Genomic DNA, 17,006 nt, shown 5'->3' with positions numbered 1-17,006 from the left:
TTTACCCCCCTTGAACGTCTCCTATCGGCCTTGAGTTTTTGAGAACATTGAGCCTTTTCTAGGTTCGATTGAACCCGGGCCCAAACTGTGCACAGTTCGAGGAGAGTTTATCCGCTTCAGGGTTAGAGGAGGAGACGGACGACCCAGAATGAAAACGGGGATGAAAACCATGGTTACAAAAGAAAGGGGAGACCCCAGCAGAAGAATTGGCATGGTTATTCAAAGCAAATTCAGCCAACGGAAGGAATTTGACCCATAATTGCTGGTCATCAGCAACATACAACCTCAAGAATTGTTCCACAGACTGATTAAGGCGTTCAGTCTGCCCATTACTCTCAGGATGGTAGGCGGAAGAAAAAGACAATGAAATTTTACATCTTTGACAGAAGGCCCTCCAGAATTTGGACACAAACTGCACACCCCTGTCAGAAACAATATTTTCCGGGATGCCATGTAAACGAACAATCTCTCTCACAAAAATAGATGCCAGGGTTTTAGCATTCGGAAGTTTAGACAGGGGAATGAAATGAACCATCTTGCTAAACCTATCGACCACTACCCAAACCACAGTCTTACCCTCCGCCAGCGGTAGGTCAGTTATAAAGTCCATCGAGATATGGGACCAGGATCTACTGGGAATGGGTAGGGGTCGTAGGTTACCAGCAGGGCGATTCCTAGGTGTCTTGGACCTGGCACAAACCTCACAGGCTGACACGTAGGACTTGACATCCCTAGTTAGAGTGGGCCACCAATAAGATCTAGAAACCAGATCCTTAGTGCCCTCAACACCCGGATGTCCACAAAAGGCAGAATCGTGACACTCACCCAACAGCTGGAGACGAAATTGTACGGGAACAAACAACTTATCTGTTGGGGTGGATACCGGTGCCAGATGTTGTTCAGACCTAATGCGAGCCGAGATATCCTGGGTAAGAGCTGCTAAGAAGATTTTTGCTGGTAGGATGGATTCAGGTGGTACCTCAGTAGGTTGAAAAGCCTGGAAGCTCCGAGATAATGCGTCCGCCTTCACATTTTTACTTCCCGGCCTGAACGTGATGGAAAAATCAAAACGAGTAAAAAACAGAGCCCATCTGGCTTGACGGGGATTCAACCTCTTAGCAGACTCGAGAAACATAAGGTTTTTATGGTCAGTGACAACAGTTACACAATGTCTTGCCCCCTCCAGGAAATGCCTCCACTCCTCAAATGCCCATTTAATGGCCAGCAGCTCCCTATTCCCTACAGTATGTCGTAGTTTCTCTCCGTGGGAGAGAATTTCCTGGAGAAGAAGGCACATGGTCTCAGATTAGTGAGGCTAGCAGGACCTTGTGAAAGGACTGCTCCTACGCCGTACTCGGACGCATCCACCTCCACAATAAAAGGTTTCTCCTGATCAGGCTGGATCAGAATGGGAGCGCTACTGAATGCCTTTTTTAATTTTTCAAATGAAGAAATGGCCTCAGTAGACCAATTCTCCAAATCCGCCCCTTTCTTAGTAAGGTCGGTCAACGGTTTAGCAATTACGGAAAAATTCATAATAAATTTACGATAGTAATTGGCGAAACCTAAGAACCGTTGTAAGGCCTTTAAGGATGAAGGTCTTACCCATTCCTTAATTGCTAGTACCTTACCAGGATCCATCTTGAAGGCGTGAGGAGTCAGAACATGCCCTAGAAACAGAATCTCCTGCACACCAAAGACACATTTCTCTTGTTTAGCGGATAGCTGATTCTCCCTCAACACCTCTAATACTTGTCTAACATGAGACACATGGGATTCGAAGTCAGGAGAGAATATCAAAATGTCGTCAAGATAGACAATAACAAATTTACCTAAGTACTCCCTAAGAATGTCATTCATGAAGTTTTGGAACACAGCTGGGGCATTGCTGAGTCCAAAAGGCATCACTTGATATTCAAAGTGTCCTACCGGAGTATTGAACGCCGTCTTCCATTCGTCTCCCTCCTTGATTCGGATTAGATTGTATGCCCCTTTCAGGTCAATTTTGGAAAACCAGGTTGCCCCCAGAACCTGGTTAAATAAATCCGGAATCAATGGGAGGGAGTATCTATTCTGGACAGTGATTTTATTTAATCTCCGGTAATCGATACATGGCCTAAGACCACCATCTTTTTTCTTAACAAAGAAAAACCCCGCCCCCATAGGAGAGACAGAAGGTCTAATATGCCCTTTACCAAGGCTCTCCTTAATATAATCTTCCATGGCCTTGCGTTCGGGCATAGAAAGATTATAAATTCGTCCTTTAGGAAACTTGGCCCCCTCTACTAACTCTATGGTACAATCATAAGGTCTATGGGGGGGTAGAACCTCCGGGGTTGGTGATGAGAATACATCAGAATATTCTCTAACAACAGAGGGTAAAGTATCAGACTTTACTGAGACCCCAGCCTGTACCACGGACAAGCACGAGTCACACTTAGGCCCCCATCTCACCAACTCCCCATTGGACCAATCTATAGTGGGGTTATGTAGTCGGAGCCAAGGCAACCCTAGTACCACCTCAGCAGGTAGGTTCTCCAGGACTAGAAGCGAACATCTCTCTGAGTGGCACACACCCACGGTTAGAGAAATCTCCGAGGTACATAAGCTCACCGTACCACCAATAAGAGGAGTAGCATCAATAGCCATGACATGGATAGGAGTTGGTAAGGCAAACATAGGAATACCCAATCTTACAGCATACTCAGAGTCAATAAAACTAGCCGCTGAGCCAGAATCAATAAAGGCCTTACCCGGCCATTTATCTACTCCCAGAGAAATCGTAATGGGTACCGAAAGCTTACATTTAGAAAATTCAGGGTGTACCTGGTCTTTAGGTTGCCTTGTCTTAGGAGACTTGACAGAGAGGACCTTCTTAGGACACTGGTTGATCCAATGGTCAGGATCTCCACAGTAAAAGCATTCTCCACGTCTGCGGCGAAGATTCCCTCGGGTCATGCCAACCTGCATAGGTTCCTCGGTGGAGACCTCAGCATTGTCTCTGGGATAGGCCTCTGGCTGGACCACCATCTGGGAAGAGAACTGTTGTTCCTGTCGTCTCTCTCTAACCCGTCGGTCAAGTCGGACAACAAGGGTCATCATCTCCTCTAAGGTCTCTGGAAGTTGATAACTGACCAGAAGATCCTTTAATTTATCAGACAGACCTGACCTGAACTGACTCTTCAGGGCTGGTTCGTTCCATCCTGAGGGGACACACCACCTTCTGAATTGGGTGCAATAATCCTCCGCTGGTAAATTGCCCTGAACCAGTGCCTTTAGAGCCGTCTCGGCTACTAGAGCCCTGTCTGGTTCATCATAGAGGGTACCCAAGGCCTGAAAGAACCCCTCCACAGAATATAAACAACTGGTGTCAGCAGGTAAAGAGAACGCCCAGTCCTGGGGATCACCCTGTAATCGGGAAATGATAATGCCCACGCGTTGACTCTCGGGGCCAGAGGACACGGGGCGCAAACGGAAGTAAAGTTTGCAACTCTCCTTAAAAGAGAGAAACTTCCTCCGGTCTCCAGAAAAGGGTTCTGGGAGCTTAATCTGGGGCTCAAAATGCGGACTGGAGGCCTGAGGAGTGGAAGAACCTTGCCCTAACTCAAAAGAACTGAGTTTTTCCCCTAACTCCTGCACCCTCTGCGTCAGATTAGAGACATGGTCAGTCAGGGTCACCAGAGGATTCATAATACAGTGGTTATTGGGCCTGTTAATCTGTAACGGTCGCGTACACACACACACACAGGGGGGAGGGAAGTGACCACTGCGCTCCACCCTCACCCCTGGCCCTGCCTACTTGCCTCACGAGTCCTAATGACAGGGGACAACTGGACGGCAATCCCTAACTTGGAGTAAGTGCAGGGATGACAGACAGACAAACAACAGGACGTGAACGGACCGAGTCAATACCAGGAAAGCTGCAAAGTACAAATGGAGCAAGCAGAGAATTGTCAGGAGAAGCCGGGGGTCATAAATACCAGGAGATCAGAGAAGTATAAGAGGAATCCTAAGAGAGTAGTCAGGTGGGAGCCGAGGTCACAATACCAGGATGGAAGCGCAGTACAGGAGGATCAGGCAAAAGGATGGTCAAGGAACAGGATCAGGTAAGTATTCAGCAGTCCAACAAATAGCCAGGAACCTAGAAATTAACAGGCAACCTGTAGCCAGCAGGCTGCCTGTATTTATAGTGGGGAGTGAGGGTCATGTGACGTGGCCAGCGTCACATGACCGACAGACCAACCAGTCGAGCACCGAGTGATCAGCTCGGCGCTCAAGGCAGACTAGGAGCAGGGAGCCACCCAGCTAGTAAAGCCGCCCTGGGAATGAGGTCAAACACAGAACCTCATTCCAAAAGCTAAGCAACAGTTCTGCGGGCAATGGGGGACCGAGTGCACCTTCGGAACCCCGTGACAACATCCCAGCGGAAGAGCTGGCATCTGGGCAGAGCGCAGTTGGCCTCTGGCCTCCCCTATCCTCTTCTCCAGAGCTGGACATCCCACAGGCTACCCCAGCGGAAGAGCTGGCATCTGGGCAGAGCGCAGTCAGCCTCTGCCCTCCCCTATCTTCTTCTCCAGAGCCGGACTTCCCACAGGCTACCCCAGCGGAAGAGCTGGCATCTGGGCAGAGAGCAGTCGGCCTCTGCCCACCAAGTACCTACAGCTCCAAGCTAGAGAGCAACAAGGAAGCAAGGAGTAGCAGATGCCCCCTCAACAGCTAGGGACATACAGAACAGAGCCAGGCCCCAAAATTCAACAGGTCCAGTATTGGGTTGTGGGTGGACTGCCAGACTAACTCAGATACCGACCGGCATGAGGTCAGGTATCTGGTTAGTCTTCCCTGGGAGGGGGAGATGTGTGGCGAAACCAACCTCGCCACTGGGTTTTGGAGAGGCCTGGCTACCAGTCTCTTGCCTCAGGATTATGGCCCATACTAACTTTAAAGGAGAAGACAGACACAGCTTAAATCTGTCTTTGGAATGGTATTTTGTTATGTGAGGGTACCCAGATAGCTAATATTATTGTATTCGTGTATTCTGAGTGCCATTCACCTAATGATATGCACTCAGACTTGAGCTATCTGGGAATATGTTAAATGTCTGTGTTTGCTGTGGGGGTGTGACATTGGGTGTTTGGGTGGTGATTTCTGTCCTGTTGTCTTCACATGTGTATTGGCGATTTCCCTTTGTCCTAAAAGATAATTGAATTACTCCTCGGGTGTCTCCAGGGCAGAGAGGAGGAAACCATGATGCATTGTGGGGATGTGTTGTGTCTGTGTATCCTGAGTGCTATGTATCTGTCCTGTGTCACAGTCTTCCTTCTGGTCCCCTAGGGGCGTGTCCACCAGATGGGGACCTGCATAAATACAGGCGGGTAGCCCTCAATAAAGTGTTCCTGTTTTATACCTTCATGAAGTCTTGGCTCATGTTTGGGGAATGGAATAACTACACTCTTGGGGATTGCTATATCACAATACTCCCCTGAGTATAAGCTCTTGTAAGAGCTTGCTCCTGATTCCTGTCTCTGGATCTAGGAGAGGTTCACCCACTGGAGCCTGGAGCCTTGTCGTAGGTCCAGGGTGGGTAGGAGACGGCGAGACCTCCACCAAGCTTCGGCGGTTCGTGGGGTCTGCAGTGCTGACGGTGTCAAGTGGAGTGCTTGGAGTCCTCTGGAAGCACTAGGAGCATCTATCGACGGAGGTACCCGGTCGGGGTGCTAGGCGTTCCGTTACAGATACTGTTCATGTCAACATACTCTGATTGTAGTTTAGAGATAGGACAGATTCTGAAAAACAATTGGAGTATACTCAGTAGATGCATTAAAGATGTTCCTGAATTTAAAATCCCTCCCCTTTTATCATATCGAAAGAATAAAAACATCAGAGACCATTTGGTCAGAGCCGATGTGGGTCCCAAAAGAAGTAGTGTACAGCGAACATTGACGCAGTCGGGGCTAGGATGTTTCCCGTGCCTCAACTGCGTCAATTATCGCTATATTTGTAAATCTAAATCCTTTACACACCCATCCACAGGAAAGGAATACTCTATTAAATTCCATCTTACTTGTTCTTCATCATATGTGATTTATGTGTTGGCATGTCCCTGCAATTTAATATACGTTGGAGAAACGTCAACGGAATTGAAACTAAGGTTAAACAATCATAGAAATTCAATAAGGAAAAAGCGCACTGATTTACCAGTATCTAGACATTTTGGATCCCTTCAGCATACTGAACGGGATCTAAGATGCTGGATTATTGATCATATTGCGCTACCCAGAAGAGGAGGCGATCGTTTAGCAATTTAAAAAAAAAGAGAATTACGATGGATATATGCCCTGGACAGCCTGTATCCCAGAGGGCTTAATGTTGAATTTAGGTGAGGGACCATTGATTTGGGGTTGATCCTGATTTTCCTTGTATTTGCGGTTTCCCTGTCTCAACTATGTATGATAGTGCAAAGGAATGGTGAAAGTACAATTTGTAACTCACATGATACATATTACCCAATTTGAAACTAATGTGTAAATTTCTTTTTGCCTTTTAGAAATTTTCCCTGAACCAAACCTCTTTGAAAGTGGTGTCGCCCTGCAATAGTACCGGTGTTCTCCTTCTTTTGCACAATTCCAGACATGTAATTTTTGTGTAGTGCTCTCCTAAGAATTTTGAGGGAGAATCCCCCTTATGGCTGCGTTATTGCCGGCAATTGGGTTGACAGTGCCAGCAGGGTTCATTGAGTTGTCCCCTTCCGACATAGGCGACCCATTGGGTTGGGGTCCATCTCGGTGGAGTTGGAGCTCTCCCCATATGCTAGACATCGTAGGAGTCACCTACCGCGGCTGGATACTTTATTGAGGAGGCATTTTTCCCAATCAATATATCTGTAATAAACACTAATGGAACCGTAGGGCAGTCTGCCTTCAAGTAAAATGGCGGTTTCAGTATAATTGTGAAGAGCGCATGCGTCACATTGAAGCGCTATGACACACATGATGACGCTCGTCTGGATATGAGCAAGGAATTGCTGGAGACGCCCAATGGAACGCGATGGTCTCTGCGGGCGCCATGACTTTTAGAGGTGGAATTTCCATGATCCTCATCCGTCACACTAAGTCGCTTTTATTATAATTGCACTCAAGATGTAATTTAGATGTATTTGATGTCTTGTAATATCTTATGGTTACTTGATCGATCCACATACAGGGATATAGCTCTCGTATTGTGGATCTCATGGCAAATGTCACTTCATGCACTGCACTTTGTTTTTAACACGTGATGTATTTATCAGATGTACTTAATTTAACTATGATTGTAATCACATTGTGATTGGTTGGTCACTCTCGATATGTCTTTATATGCCCTCACTTTCACTGTCTTTATGCTTGAGGAAGGCTCTTGTGAGCCGAAACGTCGCAAGTTTGCCATACAATGGGTGAATAAAAGTATTTTATTTCACTACAACTCAGGAGTGCAGTCCCACTTTTTTGCTTCATATTACCGGGTATTGCCGTTACCCTTTGTTGGACATTGCACCCGTCTTCTGGTGGTGCTCCCGCTGGACTTTTTTCTTCAATATATATATATATACACAGGGCTTTTTTTCTCAGAGAAAAGGTGGTGGAACTCACCCCCCCTCCCCTGGCCACGCCCCCACCCACCCCTAGGACCGCCCCTAAAACCGCTCCTTTAGAGAACAGGGATCCAAGTAAAATTACCAGTGACGGTCGTGACAGCCAGGCTGCCAGTGCCCGCGGCAGTGGCGACTCTAGGAACAATATATAGGGGGGGCACAAAGATACCACAGTCAAAAATGGGGGGGCAAAAACAAAATAAGTATATATAAATAAGATTACAAAATACGAGAGAATTGCGGTCTGCAGGGATACATTTATAATAAAACAATTTACTTACAAAAGAAGCTATTCAGTCGTCTGCTGTGCCGTCCTCTGCTCGCTTCCGCGGATTCTTTCCCCTTCTTTCTGTCTCTCGTCAGTGCGCAGGCGCAGTGTTATGGGGGCATCTGTGGAAGACACACTGTTATGGGGTCATCTGTGGATGACACATTATGCCTCTCATTAGCCCTCATTATGCCTCTCATCACTCCCATATCAGCCCCCATGCCTCTCATTAGCCCCCATATCAGCCCTTATGCCTCATTAGCCCCCATTATAAGCCATTATGCCTCATTAGCCCACATTATGCCTCTTATAAGCCCCCATATGCCTAATTAGCCCCCATTATGTCTCTAATTAGCCCCCATATGCCTCATTAGCTCCCATATGCCTCTAATAGTCTAATAGTCTAGAATCCGCGGGGGGCACCCGGGGGGGGCGGGGCGAGTCGGCGAAAATAGGTGTCGCAACGCCGTTCCGCCGCGTTTCGCCAGAAAAAAAGCCCTGTATATACATATACATGTGGCCAAAAGTTTTGAGAATGACACAAATATTAGTTTTCACAAAGTTTGCTGCTAAATTGCTTTTAGATCTTTGTTTCAGTTGTTTCTGTGATGTAGTGAAATATAATTACACGCACTTCATACGTTTCAAAGGCTTTTATCGACAATTACATGACATTTATGCAAAGAGTCAGTATTTGCAGTGTTGGCCCTTCTTTTTCAGGACCTCTGCAATCCGACTGGGCATGCTCTCAATCACCTTCTGGGCCAATTCCTGACTGATACAACCCATTCTTTCATAATCACTTCTTAGAGTTTGTCAGAATTAGTGGGTTTTTGTTTGTCCACCCGCCTCTTGAGGATTGACCACAAGTTCTCAATGGGATTAAGATCTGGGGAGTTTCCAGGCCATGGACCCAAAATGTCAACGTTTTGGTCCCCGAGCCACTCAGTTATCACTTTTGCCTTATGGCACGGTGCTCCATCGTGCTGGAAAATGCATTGTTCTTCACCAAACTGTTGGATTGTTGGAAGAAGTTGCTGTTGGAGGGTGTTTTGGCGCCATTCTTTATTCATGGCTGTGTTTTTGGGCAAAATTGTGAGTGAGCCCACTCCCTTGGATGAGAAGCAACCCCACACATGAATGGTCTCAGGATGCTTTACTGTTGGCATGACACAGGACTGATGGTAGCGCTCACCTTTTCTTCTCCGGACAAGCCTTTTTCCAGATGCCCCAAACAATCGGAAAGAGGCTTCATCGGAGAATATGACTTTGCCCCAGTCCTCAGCCGTCCATTCACCATACTTTCTGCAGAAGATCAATCTGTCCCTGATGGTTTTTTTGGAGAGAAGTGGCTTCTTTGCTGGCCTTCTTGACACCAGGCCATCTTCCAAAAGTCTTCGCCTCACTGTGCGTGCAGATGCGCTCAAACCTGCCTGCTGCCATTCCTGAGCAAGCTCTGCACTGGTGGCACTCCGATCCCGCAGCTGAATCCTCTTTAGGAGACGATCCTGGCGCTTGCTGGACTTTCTTGGACGCCCTGAAGCCTTCTTAACAAGAATTGAACCTCTTTCCTTGAAGTTCTTGATGATCCTATAAATTGTTGATTGAGGTGCAATCTTAGTAGCCACAATATCCTTGCCTGTGAAGTCATTTTTATGCAACGCAATGATGGCTGCACGCGTTTCTTTGCAGGTCACCATGGTTAACAATGGAAGAACAATGATTTCAAGCATCACCCTCCTTTTAACATGTCAAGTCTGCCATTTTAACCCAATCAGCCTGACATAATGATCTCCAGCCTTGTGCTCGTCAACATTCTCACCTGAGTTAACAAGACGATTACTGAAATGATCTCAGCAGGTCCTTTAATGACAGCAATGAAATGCAGTAGAAAGTTTTTTTGGGGATTAAGTTAATTTTCATGGCAAAGAGGACTATGCAATTCATCTGATCACTCTTCATAACATTCTGGAGTATATGCAAATTGCTATTATAAAAACTTAAGCAGCAACTTTTCCAATTTCCAATATTTATGTAATTCTCAAAACTTTTGGCCACGACTGTACAGCCACACACACACACTATATACACACTATATACACGTCTTAGAAAGCAAGACTTTTACCGCATGCTGTTCGATGGCTACATCTCCAGACAAAAATCAACCCACTCCTTCCCACGACAATTCCATGTCCTAGCGAGGTGATAAATAGTGATGGATGAAGATCGTCCAGGACGATTCACAAACGCGAGTTCGCGATCAAATGTTCGCAAACCCCGCGTTCACAGCGGGGCCCATTCACTGCAATGGCAGGCAAACCTGAAAAACCTTTAGGTCATATTTGCAGCCAGCAAACACTTACTAGATGCGCACAAATAGCCCCACAACATAGACAGTGACATACCAGAGGGGGATCATTGGCAAAAATTCCCACAAAAAATATGTATTTTAATCAGGGCCCATTTTTTTATTTCCTATCGGTTTGATGTATACAAATGTGCAGCACTCCACATTTTTGTATCCTGCAGAGTCTATTAAAAAAATGCATACGTTAAGGTAAAAAAAAATTCTACCATGAAACTGTATGGTGAAGGGACGCCACTGTACGGCATCAGTCTGAGGCATCTGTTAACGCATACATTTTTAGTGTGCATTAAATGGATGGCAAAAATAGGATGTGAACCCAGCCCCAGTGTCAGAATAAGCACCAGTACACAGCGGAGCAGCGTGGCGGAGAGGGGAGGCCGCCATGTACTGACAGAGCGCTACCTGGTCCTGGTGGTCAGGGATGAGGACTGTGTCTCCCAAGGATCATTTTCTACTGGGAAATACAGGGCACAGTATAATACACTACAATCTATATAATATAAAGATATTAGCCCTACCCCCAAATAATAATACAATGAGGTGGTCATTTATTATATAGAAATACGTCTATGTTAGGTGTATTTCTGACACAGATGTGGCGCAAAGGTCCTTAGCACCGCAATCTGTATATTTTTCCCGCTTATGCCAGGTCTAAAAAACGATGGCGTGGGCAGGGAAAGGGATACAGTTATGGCCATACAGTTATTGGATACCACTGCCATACATTGACCAGATAACACCTCTGTACAGTGACCGGATAACACCGCCATACCATGACCGGATAAAAGGGTATAAGAGGGCACAGTACAGGGAATGACTAGGGGCACTGCACAGGGTGTGGTAAGAGGGCACAATGCAGGGTATAAGGGGGCACAGTACGGGGTGGGGGGCACAGTCACATGACCCTGTGACATTAGAAGTTCCTTATGGTGAATGCGGTTCAAACACCACCATAATGAGACAGAGGAGTGAGACAAGGGTGTGATTATGTGGCTATAGATTAAAAATGTAACTGTCGGCCAGTACAGGCCCTAAAAAAAAATGAGGCAATAGGCATTCACCTGACAGCAAAGAACTTTGGATTCTGTGGCTGGAGGTACATTAGGTCACAGGATAAATATGTCGGCCAGTACAGGCCCCAAAAATTAGGCATTTACCTGACATAAAAGGCCTTTTATGCTGCTGTATATACATAAGGCAAGGACAATTCTTTGTTCTGGGTGGTGGCGGATATGTGTGGGCTGGCATGAGGAGATTCAATTACACGTGGTCATCACAGGTGTTGAATTCCTCCGAGATCCATGCCTCATTCATTTTTAAAAATGTGAGGTAGTCCACACTGTCGTGAGCTAGGTGAGTGCGTTTATCGGTCACGATCCCCCCTGCTGCGCTGAACGTCCTTTCGGACAGGACACTCGACGAGGGGAAAGCCAAGAGTTCCATAGAAAATTGTGCCAGTTCTGGCCACAGGTCAAGCCGGCACACCCAGTAGTCAAGGGGTTCCTCACTTCTCAGAGCGTCCACTTCGACCGTTAACCCGATGTAGTCGGACACCTGTCGGTCTAGGCGTTCCATGAGGCTGGATCCGGGGGGCGGCTGTCGATGGGTTGGCTGCAAGAATGATCTCATATCCAAAGTGACCAACACATCTTCAAATTGCCCTCTTTTTGCAGGTGCGGTAGGATTGGTACCCGCAACTGTTTCGCTGTGGGTGGAAATTCCTCTGCCAGTGCCCCCAACAGCAGAATCCAGCATCTCTCGCAGCAAGGCCTGGAAGTGCTGCATTCTGACAGCCCTAAATACGTTGCCACCCAGTACAGATCCTTTACCTTTATGCCTTTTATACGGGGGTCCCTCTTCAAACACTGGAGCATGAAGGCCCCCATTTGCATTAAATTGGAAGCGGTGGAGCACCCTGGCTCCTGCCCATCGCCCAGGAGAATGCTGTCCTCAGTCTCCTCCCCCCAGCCACGGACAACACCAGGGATCCCCGAAATGTTTAAAGTCTGCTCTTCTTCCTGCTCCCCCACCCCCAGCCACCATCCTATTCTGAATCCTCTTCAGACTCCTGCTGACTTGTCTCAGATGGAGTAGCCCCTCCTGGGAATTCATTCAGCATTGCGACTTCCTCATCTTCCTGCTCCTCAACGGCTTGATCAATGACACGACGCAATGCACGCTCCAGAAAGAAGGCGTAAGGTACGATGTCACTGATGGCGCACTGGCTGAGACTGACCAGTTTGGTGATCTCATCAAATGGCCGCAGAAGTCAACTGTCAAATTAAGCGGGGTTAGCCACTGATCGGCCTGTGACTGCAGAGCTGAAAGCAGTGCAAGACCGCTGTGGCTCTTGGCTTCCAGGCACAACAGTCACAGCACAGCATGGGAACGTCGAATAGGTTCTGGGGAGCTTGGAGGGTGCAGCGGAAGAGGCGGTAACAGTGGAAAAGGAGGAGTCAGCCGAGGAGGAGACGAAGGATGGAGTAGGAGGAAGAGAAGAAGAGGCAGGCCTGCATGCAATCCATGGCAAATACATGCAAATCCACACGGGTGCCACAGGTTACATGTTTGATGGATGTCAGAAGGTTCACCCAGTGGGCAGTTAAAGTTATGTACCTTCCCTGCCCGTGTTTGCTAGACCACGTGTCTGTGGTCAGATGTATCTTGGCACCGACACTGTGTGCCAGAGATATATTAACTTGCCGCTGAATGTGGCCATATAGCTCAGGGATGCCCTTCTGGGAGAAATATTGCTGTGTGCCAATGGCCACAAATTTTCTAAAGGCCTCCGAGTCCACCAATTTATATGGCAGTAGTTGGCGAGCTAGCAGTTCCGACAAGCCAGCGGTCAGCCGTTGGGCAAGAGGATTATCCGGCGTCATAATTTTTTTACGCTCGAACATTTGGGCCACAGAAGCCTGCCTTGTGCCAGATGCGACGACGGCACAGTGGAAGGTGGAGTGGAGGACAAATGGGAGGAGAGAGGAGAAGAGGCAGGACGTTGAGCGTCGGGAATGTGGCTTTGTGGGTTCTGACGGCGTTCCTCCCACTGGGCTCAGTGATGGGAGGCCAGGTGCCTTCTTAAGGCGGTCGTCCCTAGGTGAGTGTTGGGCTTACCCCGACTTATGCGTTGATAGCACAGGCTGCAGATGGCAACACTATTGTCAGCAACTGACACGTTAAAAAAGCCCACACTGCGGAGCCATGTGTTGGCGTCCTGGGAGCGCAAGATGTGACCGTGCATGGTGGATGGCTCGCTCCAGATACATTTGCAGTCTGCTTTTTGCCTCCTGTGCACTGCGAGTTCTGCCTGCTTCTCCTCCCTATCTGCTGCTCCGTCTCTTCCTCTGAACTCCCCTCCTCTTCCTCTCTTGTGGGCACCCACGTTACGTCCATCGACACGTCATTATCGTCACCTTTACCACCACTGATATTAGAGCTCTCGGAGTAGGCAGCAACAGCGGGGACCACCCTCATTGGGCTGATCTGGGTACTGTCGTCAGACCGCTGGGTGGCGGCCGTTGCTACCTCCTCTTCCTCATCCGATGCCAAGAATGGCTGTGCATCGGTAAGTTCTGGGAATGGATAGGAAAATAATTCCTCTGACTTGAGTGGAGGGGCTATGGTGGTGGTATCTTTGGGGGTGCACACAGCAGAGACTGAGGAGGGTGCAGAAGCAGAAGGCTGAGTGAGCCACTCAACCAACACTGGTGCGTCATATGACATAATCGCACGCACCTTCTCCAACTTCACACTTAGGCTCTGGCCTGGTGCACCTGCCCGACCCCTACCACCCCTGCGGAACGGCCTACCTCTTCCTCTGCCTGTCATTTTCAAAATGACCCTGTGCCTAAGTCCCTATAGAAGAGCAGTATTTGTGGAAGCTGATATATGGCAGGCCCCAATCAGTTGTTAGTTGAAGCTGGTATATCACTCTCAAGCAGTAATTTTGTGGATGCAGGTATATGGAAAACCTCAATTGCTATTTTGTGGACGCTAATAGATCGCAGCCCTCAATCAGTATTTTCTGGAAGCATACAATAGCACTATAATATAATTTCTATGTTAGAAAGTATATTATAAGTGTATCACACCCCTCAGTATATCACACCTATCGATAGCACAACGTTACCAGTCCTTAAAAGGACTTTTGTGGCCCTATTAGCTAGAGTTTGGTGTCCCTAACCGCCTGTCCCTGCTCCACAAAGAAACCTCTCCCTACACTGGCAAAAGACTGAATGTAAAATGGCTGCCAGATCGGGTTCTGTTATAAGGTAGGGTGTGTGTCCATGTGCTGAAACGTCTTAATTGGCTGTCCTGTCCCACCATATGTGTGTGTCATCGGTCAAAGTTCAGCGCAATGCAAAAGAATATGGCGCGTGTGGACATTGCCATATGTTCGCATGTTCGGCGGATCGCGAACGCGCAAAGTTCGCCGCAAACCAACTGCTGGGCGAACCTCAAGGCCATCACTAGTGATAAACATTTACTGCGGGTCCCATGGGAAAAGCAGATATAACAATTCACGGACAGTATAAGTAATGAAGGTATTGCGTCTCTAGGATAGAATAAATCACGGATTGGAAAAATGGAGTCGTTAAAACGAAGACATTTATTGGTATACACTAAAAAAAGGGGGAAGGGAATACATGAAATCTTTAAAAATTCCTATATGTGGTGAACACACAGAAACCACACTCAGAGGACTTCAAAACATAGGTCTTGAGTGTCACCACCCTCCTGTTATTGCCACAGGGGGAATATATATTTAGGCTATTAACATTTCTAAACACTGAGCCCGGAGTGCATCATGGGTGTAAGCCGTGTACCGGGGTAGGCTCCCCAGGATACAGCGAAGTCACAGACAAGGAAAGTGACACTGACACCAGCTTAATATGCAAGAACAGAAACTTTACTTAGGCAAAAAGTAATAACACAAGCATAACCAAGACAATACAAACATGCATAGAAAAAGCTATATCCTGGACCCACAGTCAATGTCCCTGCCCACTGGACAGGCCTAGCCGATGGCAGACACAGCAGAGCCTGCAAGTCGTGCTGTGCCGCTACAGAGGACACCCCTAGCCGGTGGCAAACGCAGCAGAGCCTGCAAGTCAATAACTGCGCTGCAGTCCAGTACAATAAAGCCTAGCAAAACAATATAATCCTAACTAACTAACTAATGCGAGGCCTAGGCTAGTCTCTGTTACTTCAGGCGCCACACAATATATTACAATCAGTAACCAGGTGTACTGACCTGCGTCCGTTCTGGGCCCGAGGATGCAGCCTACCAGAGATGGCCACCAACCGCTCAGCAACCGTGCGGCCTTGCTTGATGATGAGGCCTTCTGTCCACACACTGAACTGGTCTTCCTGGGACAACCTCTCAATCAAAAGGGCTGGATTCAGTAAGGGTATAACAGCTACTCTGCTTCTTCTGAGTGTCCATTAACTGCCGGACATCTGCAAGCCAGGATGGAATCTGATTCAGTCCCTCAAAGCACAATCCTTCCACCATGCCAGATCAACACTTCCTGGTTCACTCACAAGCAGCAGCATGAGTCATCACCTACTTTACATATGCAAATCCCAGAGTGTGCTGGTTGTAGCTGCAAAACAGTGGCCTCTAGTGCCCGGAATGCCAAATGACAGTTTAAGTACAAACATTATGCAGAAATAGCTGTTTCAAAATCTCACATGGGCGTAAAACACTCCACATAAGGGCCCAGTGAACAGAAGGATAGACAGCCAGTGTCACGAGGGTATCAAGAGCCACATCTGACTCCGTTATACCCGGGGTCAGGAAGTCGCAGCGGGTGGCTGCGCGCTCTATATCTAAAGATCACGTTGTTTCTTAGTTATTGTTTTCTGTGTTTGCCTTGCTATCCTTTTTGTCTCTCTCAGGGATCCGTAGCTTCTCCTCCTCAGCTGTTTCTTGTCTGCCACTCCCTACCTCCTTGTGTTCTCCCCTCACACTTCTCTAGTTGCCAGTTATAGAGCTTCCTGCCTGGACATCTATACTGACCCACTGGAGTGGTTTATCCTGGTTGTCGTTCCAGAGTGCTACCCTCCGGATCCCTGTTTGGCTTATTGTTGTCTCTTGTTGTCGCCCACCTGGGAATATATGTTGAGTCTGTGTTGTCTGTCCTCCCCTTGGTGTTTTTCCTTAGAGTTAGTGGTGCGGACTAGTGTTCCCATCGCCCTGTTCACTACCTAGGGCTCAGCTCAGGGAAAGCCAGGGCTTTAGGCACGTGATCGGCGTACGGGTGAGGAACCCGTCTAGCCAGGTGCCAGCCGCCAGGTGAGTCAGGGGTCACCACCTTCCCTCTCACTTGGGCAGGGCCTTCCTCGTTCCCTCCCTCTGTGTCACGTATGTGATAGCCACGCCGACCGTGATAGCCAGATGCCACACTTCACTGCAGCCAAGGCCAATTACAACCCCTTATATGCCGGGGAGGAAAGGCAGAAAGCGGTGTGTGAGTGTTAACACACACCTATGGTTGCAGTGAAAAGAGACACAAGCCAATTAGTATATCCAGTGGTATTCACTAGGGAATTTGTACAGACCCCATATGTGGAAAATCCGGAGAAAATCCCAATTCATCTGTATGGTATCTGATTTGATATAACAGATGAAGGGACTAAGCCTCTATACTAGTAAGGCTACTTCATCAGCTCAGCTTCAACTGAATATAGCAGCGCGTCCTAGCTCGACGCGATTTCTCTGACTAAGATTTATCAGG

General features: G+C 47.7%; 1 protein-coding gene across 1 annotated transcript in view; it reads right to left on the bottom strand.

Annotated features, from left to right (window-relative positions):
- The window catches only part of LOC121004805 (ABC-type organic anion transporter ABCA8-like), a 525,268-nt gene that overhangs the window by 266,204 nt on the left and 242,058 nt on the right, over positions 1–17,006 (bottom strand). The gene's annotated exons all lie outside the window — the stretch shown is intronic.

This window comes from Bufo bufo, chromosome 6 (assembly GCF_905171765.1).
Source record: "Bufo bufo chromosome 6, aBufBuf1.1, whole genome shotgun sequence".
Lineage (NCBI taxonomy): Eukaryota > Metazoa > Chordata > Amphibia > Anura > Bufonidae > Bufo > Bufo bufo.
This window is presented reverse-complemented; position numbering and strand designations above follow the sequence as displayed.